The sequence below is a fragment of the Lactuca serriola genome, chromosome 8 (genome assembly GCF_051521515.1).
Source record: "Lactuca serriola cultivar US96UC23 chromosome 8, Lser_US96UC23_V15, whole genome shotgun sequence".
NCBI classification, from domain to species: domain Eukaryota; kingdom Viridiplantae; phylum Streptophyta; class Magnoliopsida; order Asterales; family Asteraceae; genus Lactuca; species Lactuca serriola.
Window position 1 is genome coordinate 160808533 of NC_136415.1, and position 13024 is coordinate 160821556.

The following is a 13024-nucleotide window of genomic DNA, read 5'->3' on the forward strand; positions in this document are numbered from 1 at the left end:
GGTATGGTGTGGGCCATGCAGTGATCACGAGCTCTTCCCCTTGCTAGCGGAAGTACCTGAAACCAAAACTAGGAACTGTAAGCACAAAGCTTAGTGAGTCTCACCAAACTACCCCATACCATACACATAACATATAGCATGTAGCTAGGAGATACGTGACTCACCCACATAGAAGGAGATACGGGCCCCCGCCCACACTCAGTTAACTATGCGATACGAGCCTCAACTACACTCAGTTATCTCAGAGATACGGGCCTCGCCCACTCTCTCCTAACTAGAAGAGAGGAGCCTCGCCCACACTTAACTGGCAAGGAGGTATAGGCCTCGCCCATGCTCTGCTATCTAGGAGATACGGGTCCCTACCTACACTCCACTGACTAAACATACATGCAAGTATCACGCAGATAACAAGTATAACCACAATCAATTAGTTCATAAATATACTCCGATAATACTGAGATACGGGCCCTACCGACACTTAGCTACTAATCATAAACTAGTCTGATATACGGGCCTAGCCCACACTTAGCTACTAAACATAAATAATTCTAAGATACGGGCCCAGCCCACACTTAGCTACTCTAATGGGCCGGCATTGGTGTCTTCGACCCGTTCGTATTGAAGGAAACTCACCTCTCAAGTTGGCTGCTGAAATCTTGAGTGAGGATTCTCTGATGGCCGCTCTAACGACTTCTCGACTATCATTATCACAGTAAACAGTTAGTCAAAATCTGATAATCCTTGTAAGGGTAAATGACCATTTTACCCCCGGTCAAAGTCAACATTTTGGTCAAATTCAATGTCTTAGGTTGACTCAACTTGCTGAGTTGACTCATAAACTTGTCGAGTTCTATAACTCAAAAATCCTGAAATTACGATCCAACTCATCGAGTCATCCCCCTGACTTGCCAAGTTCCATGGCTACTCATAGTCGCGTTAAAGCGAGTCAACTCGTTGAGTCCATTCATAGACTCATCGAGTTTTACCTTAAACTGGATTGGTACATAACGACTCAGTTCGTCGAGTTCCTTTATGGAGTTGACGAGTTCCACTATCTTTTTGGGCCATCTTAACAGATTATTCCCCTATAGTTCAGATCTAGGATCCTTCCTTCTCACATACACTGTAAACGTCCTTTTAAGGGTAATGTTTCCAACCTTACCCACTAATACCCCCGTAAGACGAGTTTGGCTCAAACCCTAAACCTTTGGGACATAGATCTTGGTCCCAAACCCTTAATACTCCAAACTAAAGCATACTAATATAGATCTAGGCCTTGGACACCATTTCAACACGTAAAGCTCCTAACTTTCCTTCCATGCATGGCCTTTTGGTGCTTAAAAGGCCAAAATAACACCTTAGAGCTTGTATGGGAGTTCCAATGTCATAAAGTTTGCACCTTTATGCCCTAACAACCCTTAATGATTTCAGATCTAATGGTAAACTCACTTGGGACATCCATGTCCCCAAGATCATATTTCTTGGACTAAAAATCCCATAAAATGATAAGAAGGAGATCTAACAAGCTACTAAGCAAGGTTGAGACTTGCTTACCAGAAAATGAAGAGAATGAGATGTTGCTTATGGATCTACAATCTTCTCCTAGAATTCTCTTGCTTTTTCTTCTTTTGCTAGCTTCAAATCATACAAAGCTCACCCAAAAATGGCTCACAAACTCACACAAAGCTCTAGGGTTTCGTGGATTAGTGTTTGGGACATGGAGGCTGAAAACGAGACTGATGGGTGGGGATTAAAGTGCTTAAATAAGGTGCAAAACCCCAAAATTAGGGTTTCATCCTGGCAGCCCTACTCATCGAGTCGAGGCTCTCAACTCGTTGACTAGGTGACTTTAGATCCCCGCGTCCATTTTGATTACTACTCGACGAGTTTGGGGCTTCAAACTCGTCGAGTAGCTCTACTAAAGTAGATAAATTATAAATAATTATGTACCACGAGGCAGACATTACAATTAATTTGAAACATACCTCCTTATAAAAGCGAGTGTGTTACACGTTTACATATAAATCAAACATTCTCTGCTTTTATAAACTTTATGCCAATGATTATGCCTAGAAACTTATCCACATCTTAGTTAGGACTGAGAGTTACTCATACCTTAGTTAAGAGAAGTATAGTGAGACACCATTCATTAGATATATTCTAAACACTTAGCATACCCACACTATTCTAAACGTTAATCTTCAGAGCAAGATACGTATGTATAGATCTATATGGGTTTGACATCCCTACTTACGGTTGTTAGCTACAAACTCAATCTATCAATCGAATTGGGTGATAAGTGTCTACAATCATTATTATGTTGTGCAATGAAACATTGTAGCAAGGTACATTCTGTCACATACCTCAGTTACAGAACTCATTATAAACATTAACTCGAATCTCTCTCTCTCTCTCTCTCTATATATATATATATATATATATATATATATATATATATATATCACTACAAATCATAGATTTGATTCTTTCTAAACAATTTTAAGTATAGATTTACTTATACAAAGACACCTTTTGGTTTTTCATAGTTTATTCAAAGACTCTTTACAAACACACTTTTAAATATGGTTTATTTATTAAGAAAATACTTTTTGAATGCTTTTAAAAGTATTATTACTTGTTTTGGCAAAAAACCTATAACCCTCAACAACGTTGTTTTGACCCTCAAAACTACATGTATCCTCAGGTATTAGTAATCAAGGAATTCAAATGATGGATTGCTCATAGATTTCAGGGTATCTAGTGTACTAGTTTTTGTTTTATCTACCTACTTGTTTAATGCAATTCATGTACCATACTAATATCTATAACAACCATGTATTCAGTTTACCTATGATCAATGAACTCAGTCACACAGCCCGACATGTTCTATCGCCTTGATCGGGGGTGTGACATGTGAAGATTAAAAATGAAGATCAGACACTCATTCTCTTATGTTCTTTTCTGAACACATGTATGAATTTCGTTGATACCTTGTTGTATTGGTTGACCCATATCAAGATCACTTCATTGATCGCTATCATGAGTCATACTTGATAAAAGGTACTATATTTTTGTCTTTAATACCTGAAATAAATAGTGACAAATAAGTGTGGGGAGTGTTATACTTTGATGTGGTCAAATGTTGATCCTTAATCGGGCAGTTATAAATGTCGTTATCAGGTATGGTATGAAATATGCAAGAGACTTATGTAGTGAAGATAGGATTTGCTCCACTTATGTGTAGAGAGCTAAACATTATATGCACATTACCCAAAGTTGAAAACCAAATGATATTGATTGTGAACCAAGTCTCATGTTCGATAAGATTTTTGTCATAAAGGAATCACTTATAAACTTACCGTATACATCAATTAAAGCTTTGAGGTTTTGGGAATTTGGTATTGATGAATGGGATTATTCGTCTTCTGCTATTAGCGGAACTGAAAGGTTTCTTGATACTCACCACTGTGTATGTCAATTTATGATGCGTCTTGTGCAAGTGGGAGATTGAAAGATCTTTATGCCCAAGAGTAATTATAGAATGATGTTTGCTAATGACATATGATCCTATAGGGTCCCACCTTATAGAAAATTACTTTTAATTGATTATTTGTAAGTATCGTTTGATTATTCTAAAATATTATCAACACTACTATTTAATTGGAAAAACATTATATTATGAAGATAACACTTTACCATTATATTCAACGTTATTGTTCCTTGATTGCGAAAGGATCATTTGTGGGTAAAAAAGATTTTTATGTTTATTTTAGTTTTAGTCTTCCATTTCCTTTTTTAGTGTTTTTAGAAAACTGATTTTCAATAAAAGACAACAGCTCATGAAATTTAAAGGGTTATGGGCGGCAACCTACACCATACCACCGAACCTGACCTAGTGACACAGACACAAATACGGAATAGATATCCAACACGTATAGCAAGAATCACCCTAGTACCATACCTAACCTACAAAGCATCCCTAGGAAACACCGAGAAGGAAAGGCTGTTTTATTAAATACATCTTGAGGGCCCATAAGAGCTCCTACAAAACATAATGATGTCACGGTGTAAACGTTGTTGCCATTAGTGCAACAATACTTTATGAATATCCTAACAAATCACCAAAAATGTGCAGCCAAACATGCCACTACTGCTACCATTAGCATACGCACACTATCAAGCATATTGGTCATCTCACCATCAGCAAACATATGCCATGCAACCCACCCCAATAGGACAATTAGTGCCTCAACAACAATAAACCACATAGCTTGTGCATAATAGACACAATAGTGGAGATTAAGAAGCAAAGACTCGAAGGGTACTACGATTAAATAATCCACTTTTAGTAAGAAGCATAAGGGATTACCGATTACCAGTTGGAGAAAATATACCAGAGATCAAAAAATACGATAGAACAAGAGATCCAGATGACCACATTGGAAACTATAGATGGATAATGGAGGCCTACTACCTAGATTAAAAGTATTCGTGTATTTTCTTCCCAGCCACCTTATCACGAGTAGCCTTTTTATGGTATAAATTTTTTCCAGCGGAAAGCATAAACAATTTCAACTATCTAGGAGAGGAATTTATGGGGCATTTTGTAAAATAGAGGAGGTATAAGGTGGATGCAGAATCCATCCTAGGATGATGCCAACAGGAGGACGAATCTCTTAGTGCTTTCATATGGCAATTAAATAAAGCCAAACTTAATACTACGAAGTAGGAAGATAACATGGTAATCGCCACTTTTATGTACGGTTTGCGCCTTGGGACTCTGTTTAAAACATTAGTAGAAAAAGCAGTCCTCCAAAAATCAAACGATGGACTGAGTCCACCGATACATGAAGCAGGAAGAAGCAGCATCTGAAAAATTCAAAACCGACCAGGTAGAAAAAGCAACCCAAGCACCTTACTCCATAGGAAATGCATTAGAAAATGCAAAACACCAAAGCATGAAACAAAATTGCTTCAACCACTTCTCACACTCGAACAGCAACACGCCTGTTGGAAGAAATTATGGATAAACAAGAAGAAGAAGATGATTTCTCACACGTAAAATGTCAACTTCTTTATTAATTCACAGAGTTTACATATTTATACATCCCCAGCCATCACGTCCATTCATTAGGACGGTTACATAACTGATAACGACTTTTACTATAAACACCAACTAAATAATTATAATTAGATAATATTTACAAAGTATCTAGCTTAACTCTAACATTCCCCTCTTAAGCTAGATTTCAGATACTCCAAGATTCTTCTTCAAACGATTGAAGTTACCCACTTGCAAAGCCTTGGTAAATACATCTGCCAACTGATCCTTTGTTCCACAAAAACAAACTTCCACATCTTTGTTTGCAACAAGTTCACGGATGAAGTGATATTTAATTCGAATATGCTTACTTTTACCATGGAATACGGGGTTTTTTGACAGAGCTATAGCAGATTTGTTATCACAGAAAAGCTTTGTTGCATTGATTTGGTATTTTCCCAGTGTGACCAAAATACCCCTAAGCCACAAAGCTTGGCAGCCAGCCATTGAAAGTGAAATGTACTCCGCCTCAGCAGAAGAGAGGGGGACAACATTTTGCTTTTTCGTTTTCCATGATATGGCTCCAGAGCCAAGGTTAAAAACGTAGCCTGTGGTGCTTTTACTATCATCTATACACCCACCATAATCACTGTTGCTAAAACCTCTCAAACTTGCATCCTCAGTTCAAGTATAGATAAGCCCATGATTGAGAGTACCATTTATGTAACGCAATATATGCTTACCAGCTTCCCAATGACTTTTCTTGGGATTCTCCATGAAGCGACTAATAACACTTACAGAAAACATGATGTCGGGTCTTGTTCCAGTTAAATACATAAGGTTGCCTACCATACTTCTATATAGACTAGGATTCACATCATCTTTGGAAGTATTTTTTGAGAATTTTGATCCAAACTCCATTGGTGTAGAGACAGGTGAAGAACCCACCATGTTGAAGCGTTTAAGCAGTTCCTTAGCATACCTGTGTTGGGAAATTGAGATCCTCTTTTTCTCTTGCTTTCCCTCTATTCCCAAGAAGTAATGCAATAGTCCCATGTTAGTCATTTCAAATTCTGTTTTCATAGATTCCTTAAATTCACGAACTATTTCCTCTGAGTTTCCTGTAAAAACCAAATCATCAACATACAAACAAATAATTAAAATTTTTTTAGTAGCCTCTTTGACAAAGAGGGTATGCTCGAAGGGGCATTTCTTGAAGCCATTTTCCAGGAAGTACTTTTCAATTCTATTGTACCAGGCATGGGGTGCCTGCCTTAAACCATACAAGGCCTTTTTCAAGTGACAAACTTTATACTCTTCCCCCTTCTTCACATATCCAGATGGTTGATCAATGTACACATTTTCCTCAAGTGTGCCATTTAGGAAGGCCGATTTCACATCCATCTGATGCACATCCCATTCATTTTGTGCTGCTAAAGAAAGAACCAAACGAATTGTTTCTAGTCTGATTACCGGAGCAAATACCTCCTGGTAATCAATTCCCAACTTTTGTTTGTATCCCTTGGCGACTAAACATGCCTTATATTTTTCAACCTCTCCTCTTTCATTAAGTTTAGTTTTATATACCCATTTGAGACCAATAGATTTATGATCTTTGGGTGGATCAACTAGTTCCCATGTATCATTCTTTAGAATTGACCTTATTTCTTCATCCATTGCATCTCTCCATTTTTTATCTTGAATTGCATCTTCAAAAGTAACAGGATCAGCATCAGCAAAAAGAGCATAGTCAGCCATGTCTTCAAAGTCCAGTATTTGAGTGTTTTCATATAGGTCTGCCATGCTTCGTTTTTTCTTGATCCTTCTAACACGAGGTGGTTCTTCAGATAAACTTGAAGAGTCATCGATGGATTGTACTGAGTTGTCATTGACAGGTGTATGTGTATTCATCTCATTTCCCTCCTCATTGCTTTCTTTTCCTGAACAAATGCTCACCGGGATGTGTGGACTGTTCTCTTCACTTCTTAAAGGTTCATTCCAAGCTTTAGCTTCATCAAAAATAACATCTTTGCATATGATTAACTTTTTTGTTATAGGATTATAGAGCTTGTATGCTTTTGTGTTTTCAATGTAACCCACAAACACTGTTTTATCGGATTTCTGATCGAGTTTTCTCCTTCTTTCGTCAGGAACATGTGCATAGGAAATGCACCCAAAAACCTTTAAATGTCCTACACCCGGTTTAAGACCACTCCAAGCTTCATGTGGTGTCTTGTTGTTTACACTTTTTGTTGATGTTCTATTGATCAGATATGCTGCACATGCTATTGCTTCAGCCCAAAATTCCTCTAGTAATCTCTTTCCCTGTAACATACACCTTGCCATCTCTCCAAGAGTCCTGTTTTTTCTTTCAGCAACCCCATTTTGCTGGGGTGTGTAACTTGCAGTTAGTTGATGATGTATGTCATTCTCTTTCAAGAAAGATTGTAGACAAAGAGCAGTGTATTCCCCACCACGATCAGACCTTAAACATTTGATTTTGTGTTCACTTTGATTTTCAACCAAAGATTTAAAGATCACAAAGTAATTGTAGGTCTCCGATTTTTCTTTAAGAAAGTAAATCCAGATTTTTCTGCTAAAATCATCTATGAAGGTTAATACATACCTACTTCCTCCGATTGACAGTGTTTTCATAGGACCCCAAATGTCCGAGTGGACCAATTCAAGAGGCTTTGATGCCCTCCATGCCTTGTCTTGAGGAAATGACTTCTTTGAATGTTTACCCAACGCACATGCTTCACATAAATCATTTGTAACAACGATAGAGGGTAGCCCATGTACCAGTTGGTGTTTATGCATGTAAGTAAGAGCACCAAAGTTTGCATGGCCAAACCTGTAATGCCACAGACGTGACACATCTTTTATGTTTGTGTAGAGAGAGAAAAGATTGTCCCCATCAAACTTGATAGGAAACATCTTGTTTACAGTCATCTCTACTCTCCCGATCAAATTATTATTCCTGTCTTTTATCTCACAGAATCCATTTTTAAACCGTAAATCATACCCTTTCATAATATGTTGTCCCACACTTAATAGGTTATGTCTCAAACTTGGTACGTAGAACACATTAGAGATCTTCTTTTCATTATCTCTAATCTTAATGGATATCACTCCATTCCCTGCCACACTAAGCTTGTTATCGTCCCCTGTCACACCCCAAAACCAAGAACGGCGGAAACGTTCTGGGGCGGAGGACGTCATGTATAGTATCAACAACAATGTAAAGTAGTAAACAAGCAACAACATCATCCATTGCATTAATAAAATAATTATTATACAATTGTATTCTATCAATTTTGATAAACACTAAGCATAAATCAAAATGAAAGATAAGTCTTGAATAAGCTTCATCTTCCTTTCTCCTTGCATCGGTACCTGTCTATGATGACCTGAGGATACAAGTAATTTTGAAAGCGAGTATCAGCTATAAAGCTGGTGAGATCATAAGTATTAATGTTTCTTAATTTGTGAAAACTTATAATTTCTAAGACTTGACATTGCTATGAAAGAAAGCTCGTATAAGTATGAAAATGTTTGTAGCTCAACTGTAAATGTTTGAAAATTCCTAGAAATCCCTATGATACCTATTAGTAACAAAAGGAGTCTTCTACCAAGACTTAACTGTTCTGTGTGTGTGTGTCTCTTGTAAGAGTAAGTATTTTTCCAAAGTATAACTATCATTATCCAAAAATATAGTTTGTACATTTACGTTTAAGTGAGGTTATCACTAAAAATATGTATTGGAAATATTAGCGTAGTACTAAAACGTAGTTCTAAAAGCACTACTACCGTACTGACTACCTCAGGCCGGATCTTGGGCAAAGGCATTACGTGATAAGTTACGCCATACTATCGACTGTAACAACGACATACGAATGGTCGAAATAAAGATATGACATTTGGCACCCGCAGACCTGCAGGTCCGGCTGTAGCTAGCAGCAAGGTGTAGGATTGTCAATCCAGCATAGATCTATACACAAACTCATACTATGGACTGATTTTATCGACATAAGGATGTCGAAATCAGTGTATGACGTTTGGCACCCGCAGACCTGCAGGTCCGGCTGTAGCTAGCAGCAAGACGTAGGATAGTCAATCCATGATAGAATCTATACACAAACTCAACGCTCCCCCTTCAAGAGACTCTGGCCGCAACTCAAGTCATGAGGTTTTAAGTCATGCTCCGATTTAAATCACCGTAATCAACGTATTCTCGTACATGTAATTGTACTCATGTAAGTGTGATCATGTAATTGTACTCATGTAAGTGTGATCATGTAATTGTACTCATGTAAGTGTGATCATGTAATTGTACTCATGTAAGTGTGATCATGTAATTGTACTCATGTAAGTGTGATCATGTATTGTGTGCTCTCTCTATCTAGCAAGTATAGTAATGTAAACGTTCTAGTATTCTTGTATATGTTCTCGTCCTAGTATAGATGTATATGTAATGTACAGTAATGTTCTAGAAAGTATTGACTCATGAATGAACTGACTCATTGTATGATATCGCGTTCTAGTAATGGTTCTAGTATCTTCCTGAACTACCCATATGGTAGCTTACTAGTAAACTAAGTGGTACGCATGGACGTGGATGTATACCCTTGCTACCCAAGGGCATAGGATGAACTGGAAGGACCTTTTATGACTATATATGTACACATGATATATAACAAATCTTTAAACGACTTTCGGACGAATACCCAATGTCCCACCAGACAACATCTCAAGGCGCGAAAAGGAAATAGGGTGGATAGTCTTCCTAAGTCTTTTAAACATTTCTTATATAACTATACATATAGAGGCATGCAATTTATAATAAAATAAAAGCATAAGTAAGTTTTGTAAAACATTTGAAACATAAATGTTATTTTAAGAGAAGATCGACTTGTTGTCAATCTATAAAACAATTTGAAGGCATAAGTATAATAAAACAGTTTTGAGTATAAAGAAACCTTTGTTTGAATCACAGTTTTAAATAAGTTTGAAGTATGATAAACAGAGTAAGAAGTAGAGTGTAAGAAGTAGTTTAAAACATATAAAATGTTTATAAAAAATCATTTGAAGGAAACTATTTGGGAAAACGGCTAATGAGTAGCCAAATCTTTTGAATGATGTATATTAATCACATGTGATTGATGTAATAAGTAATAATGTCCTACCTACTAATCACATGTGATTGACATAATAAGTAGCATGATTCTACTTGTATCCCCCACCCATAAAACATTTAAAACAGTTTAAAACATTAGTTATGGGGTATGAACTCACCTGCAATATGTGACTGGAAGTGAACGGCTGTTATCGTATGGAAGGATCGGACAAGTGCTTGGTGTCAAGTGATGACTTAGACACACACAATGATCCTAATTACATATGAAGACATATGTATATAAATAATTAGAGATTAAATCACTAATTATACAAGCATAAACATTTAAGCACGAGGACAACACTTTTGGTCAAGTGCTAGGAGGCTAATGGGTTGCAACAAAGGAGTGCAATGCCCCTAATGGAAGTTTAAGGTCAAAAGACCATATTCATTAGAGTTTACGGCCCAGGGGAGTAAGCTCCTGGCCGTAAACTCTCAACCAAGGCTTGGAATGGTACTTTGAATTACTACAACTCTAGTGGGAATTGTTTCAAGGCCTATACAAGTGTTTGGGCACCACATTGACTCCTTTGGGGAGTTTACGGCCCAAAGACCCTTTTCCCTTGGAGTTTACGGCCGTAAACTCCCTTGGGAGGGTTCTTATTGTCTTTTCAAGTGTCTAACAATTCTAGGAACAAGTCTAGGCTTCAATACTTGGATTAAGGGAGGTTTAAGGCACTAAATGGGACCATTTGATGGAGTTTACGACCATAGAACTCTTTGGGCCGTAAACTCCCTCACACATGAGGTCCTAAGAATTTTAACTAGTCCATATCTCCTCTAAGTACTTGCCCTAAAAGTTTCTTGGCCTATGGAAGTGTCTAGGGTGTCCTTTGACCCCATTTAAGGAGTTTACGGCCCAAGAAATACTCTTGGCCGTAAACTCTCCAACACTTTAGCCTTTCATGATTTTTCTAGGTCCTAAACCCATCAAGGTGCTTGCTAAAAATGAAGACTAAGCCCTAGGAAGAGTTTGAAGGGGTTTTTGCCCTAAATCTTGGAGTTTACGGACTAAGGAGCATCTTGGCCGTAAACTACCTTCCAAAGTGGGTTTCTAATTGTTTTGTTGGTCTTCAACATGAGTTTAAAGCTTCTAGGTTTTTGTTCTAAGGCTAGGGATCACAAGGCACTCATTTGTGCCCTTTACTTGGAGTTTACGGCCCAAGAGGTGGTTCCTTGGCCGTAAACTCCTCAAACTACATGGTTTTGATTTGTTTCTAGCCTCTAATGATCATACACTAAGTCCTTAGATAGATGCCTAACACGGAAATGGGACTAGGTGGCCTTTAGGCTTGATTTTGGAGTTTACTCCCCAAGAACGTTCTTGGGCGGTAAACTCCCGGATCTTGTGTTTTGGGCATGTAAACAATGTTATAAGGCATATAACAAGTATTAAAACACATTTAGGGAAGTAGACTCACAATCTGGGATGAAAACCCGAAGATCCGTGAGAGAGTATTTGGCTTTTCTCTAAATGGAAATCAAATAATGAACCAATTTGGTTCAGAATTATATTTATAGTCCAGAGGTTTTTGGCAGAAATATTTCTATTCTCGGAATGGATTCTAATGACCTAGAGTAATGGAATCATAGTGTTGCACAAAATCCTAGTGCACCCACTCTCCTAATAACTCCTTAGGTGTAAAACCCTAAAACTGCCAAACTTACTCCTAAAGTTTGAATTCTCACTGTAACTGCTCTACTACTATTGGATTGATGTGGTTTGATTTGAATGGAAAATTTCGGGTTGTCACATCATCCCCCTGTTAAAGGGAATTTCGTCCCGAAATTAGAATTTAGGCAAGGAAGTATGCACTAATGATAGAGATGTGAGAAGGAACTTCCTAATCGATTGGTTCTAGCGCACTTAAGTGAAATCGGGCTCTCGGTTGGTATCCCAACGAACCTTCACTAACTGGCGACGACGTTGCTTCGTCCGCTTGACCTCTCGGTCGAGGGTCACTACGGTTCTGATACAAAGGCGAGGATCTCGACGAGTGGACTTGTAAGAGTCCTAACGGAAAGGTATGGTTTCACAATCGAGATGCGAAGAGTAGAAAGTACACTACTAAGTTCGCGGAGTAGGTCTAGTTTGTGCGAGGCACAGGACAGATTCTGATAAGAATTTCGGAGGTCCTGTCAAATTGGGATTTTAGCTTTTCACGCTTTATGCAGCGTATTAAGCCATTCTCAGAGTGAGTTATCCTAAAGAACTTGGTCACTCACTCGGAAACTCAAAGGTTCTTTTTCTTGCGTAACTTCCCAGTCAAAGGCCATCCCTTGCTGGGTCAAAGTCGTACGAATTTCTGAAGCTTGTGAGGAGTTCTGAATGAACTAAGGCGGTAGGTCGGTAAGACCTAGAATTTGATGAAAAACTGTCGGTGTCTCTGGCGTTGGTAAATGCTCAATGGCGTTTTGACAAATTGAAAGAGTACTCAAAATTTCCCACATTACTAACAGTGTGTCCTAGAAATTTGACCCTTCAATTTTCCAAACCTCGTGCCTAGAGAACTTTGCTAAAAGTTCCTCTGTAGGAAATGTTTTCATGGGTTTTCTTCTTACTATGAGGGTAGATAAGTAAGTCATTTCATGGAGAAATGACGAATCGATCCAAGTAAGAAAGACGTAAACCTAAACATTTATCTCATGAAAACCGTGGGCGTATTGGTCCTATCCGAAGGGTATCACTTCGGACTCGAAGCGTCCGCATCGAATTCGGAAGATAGTCTTCCAGACATCCTTCCCTAACACATCGAACTGGTGATATTCAGATCTCAAGTCCATTCTTGGAAGTGGTTTCTTTCCTT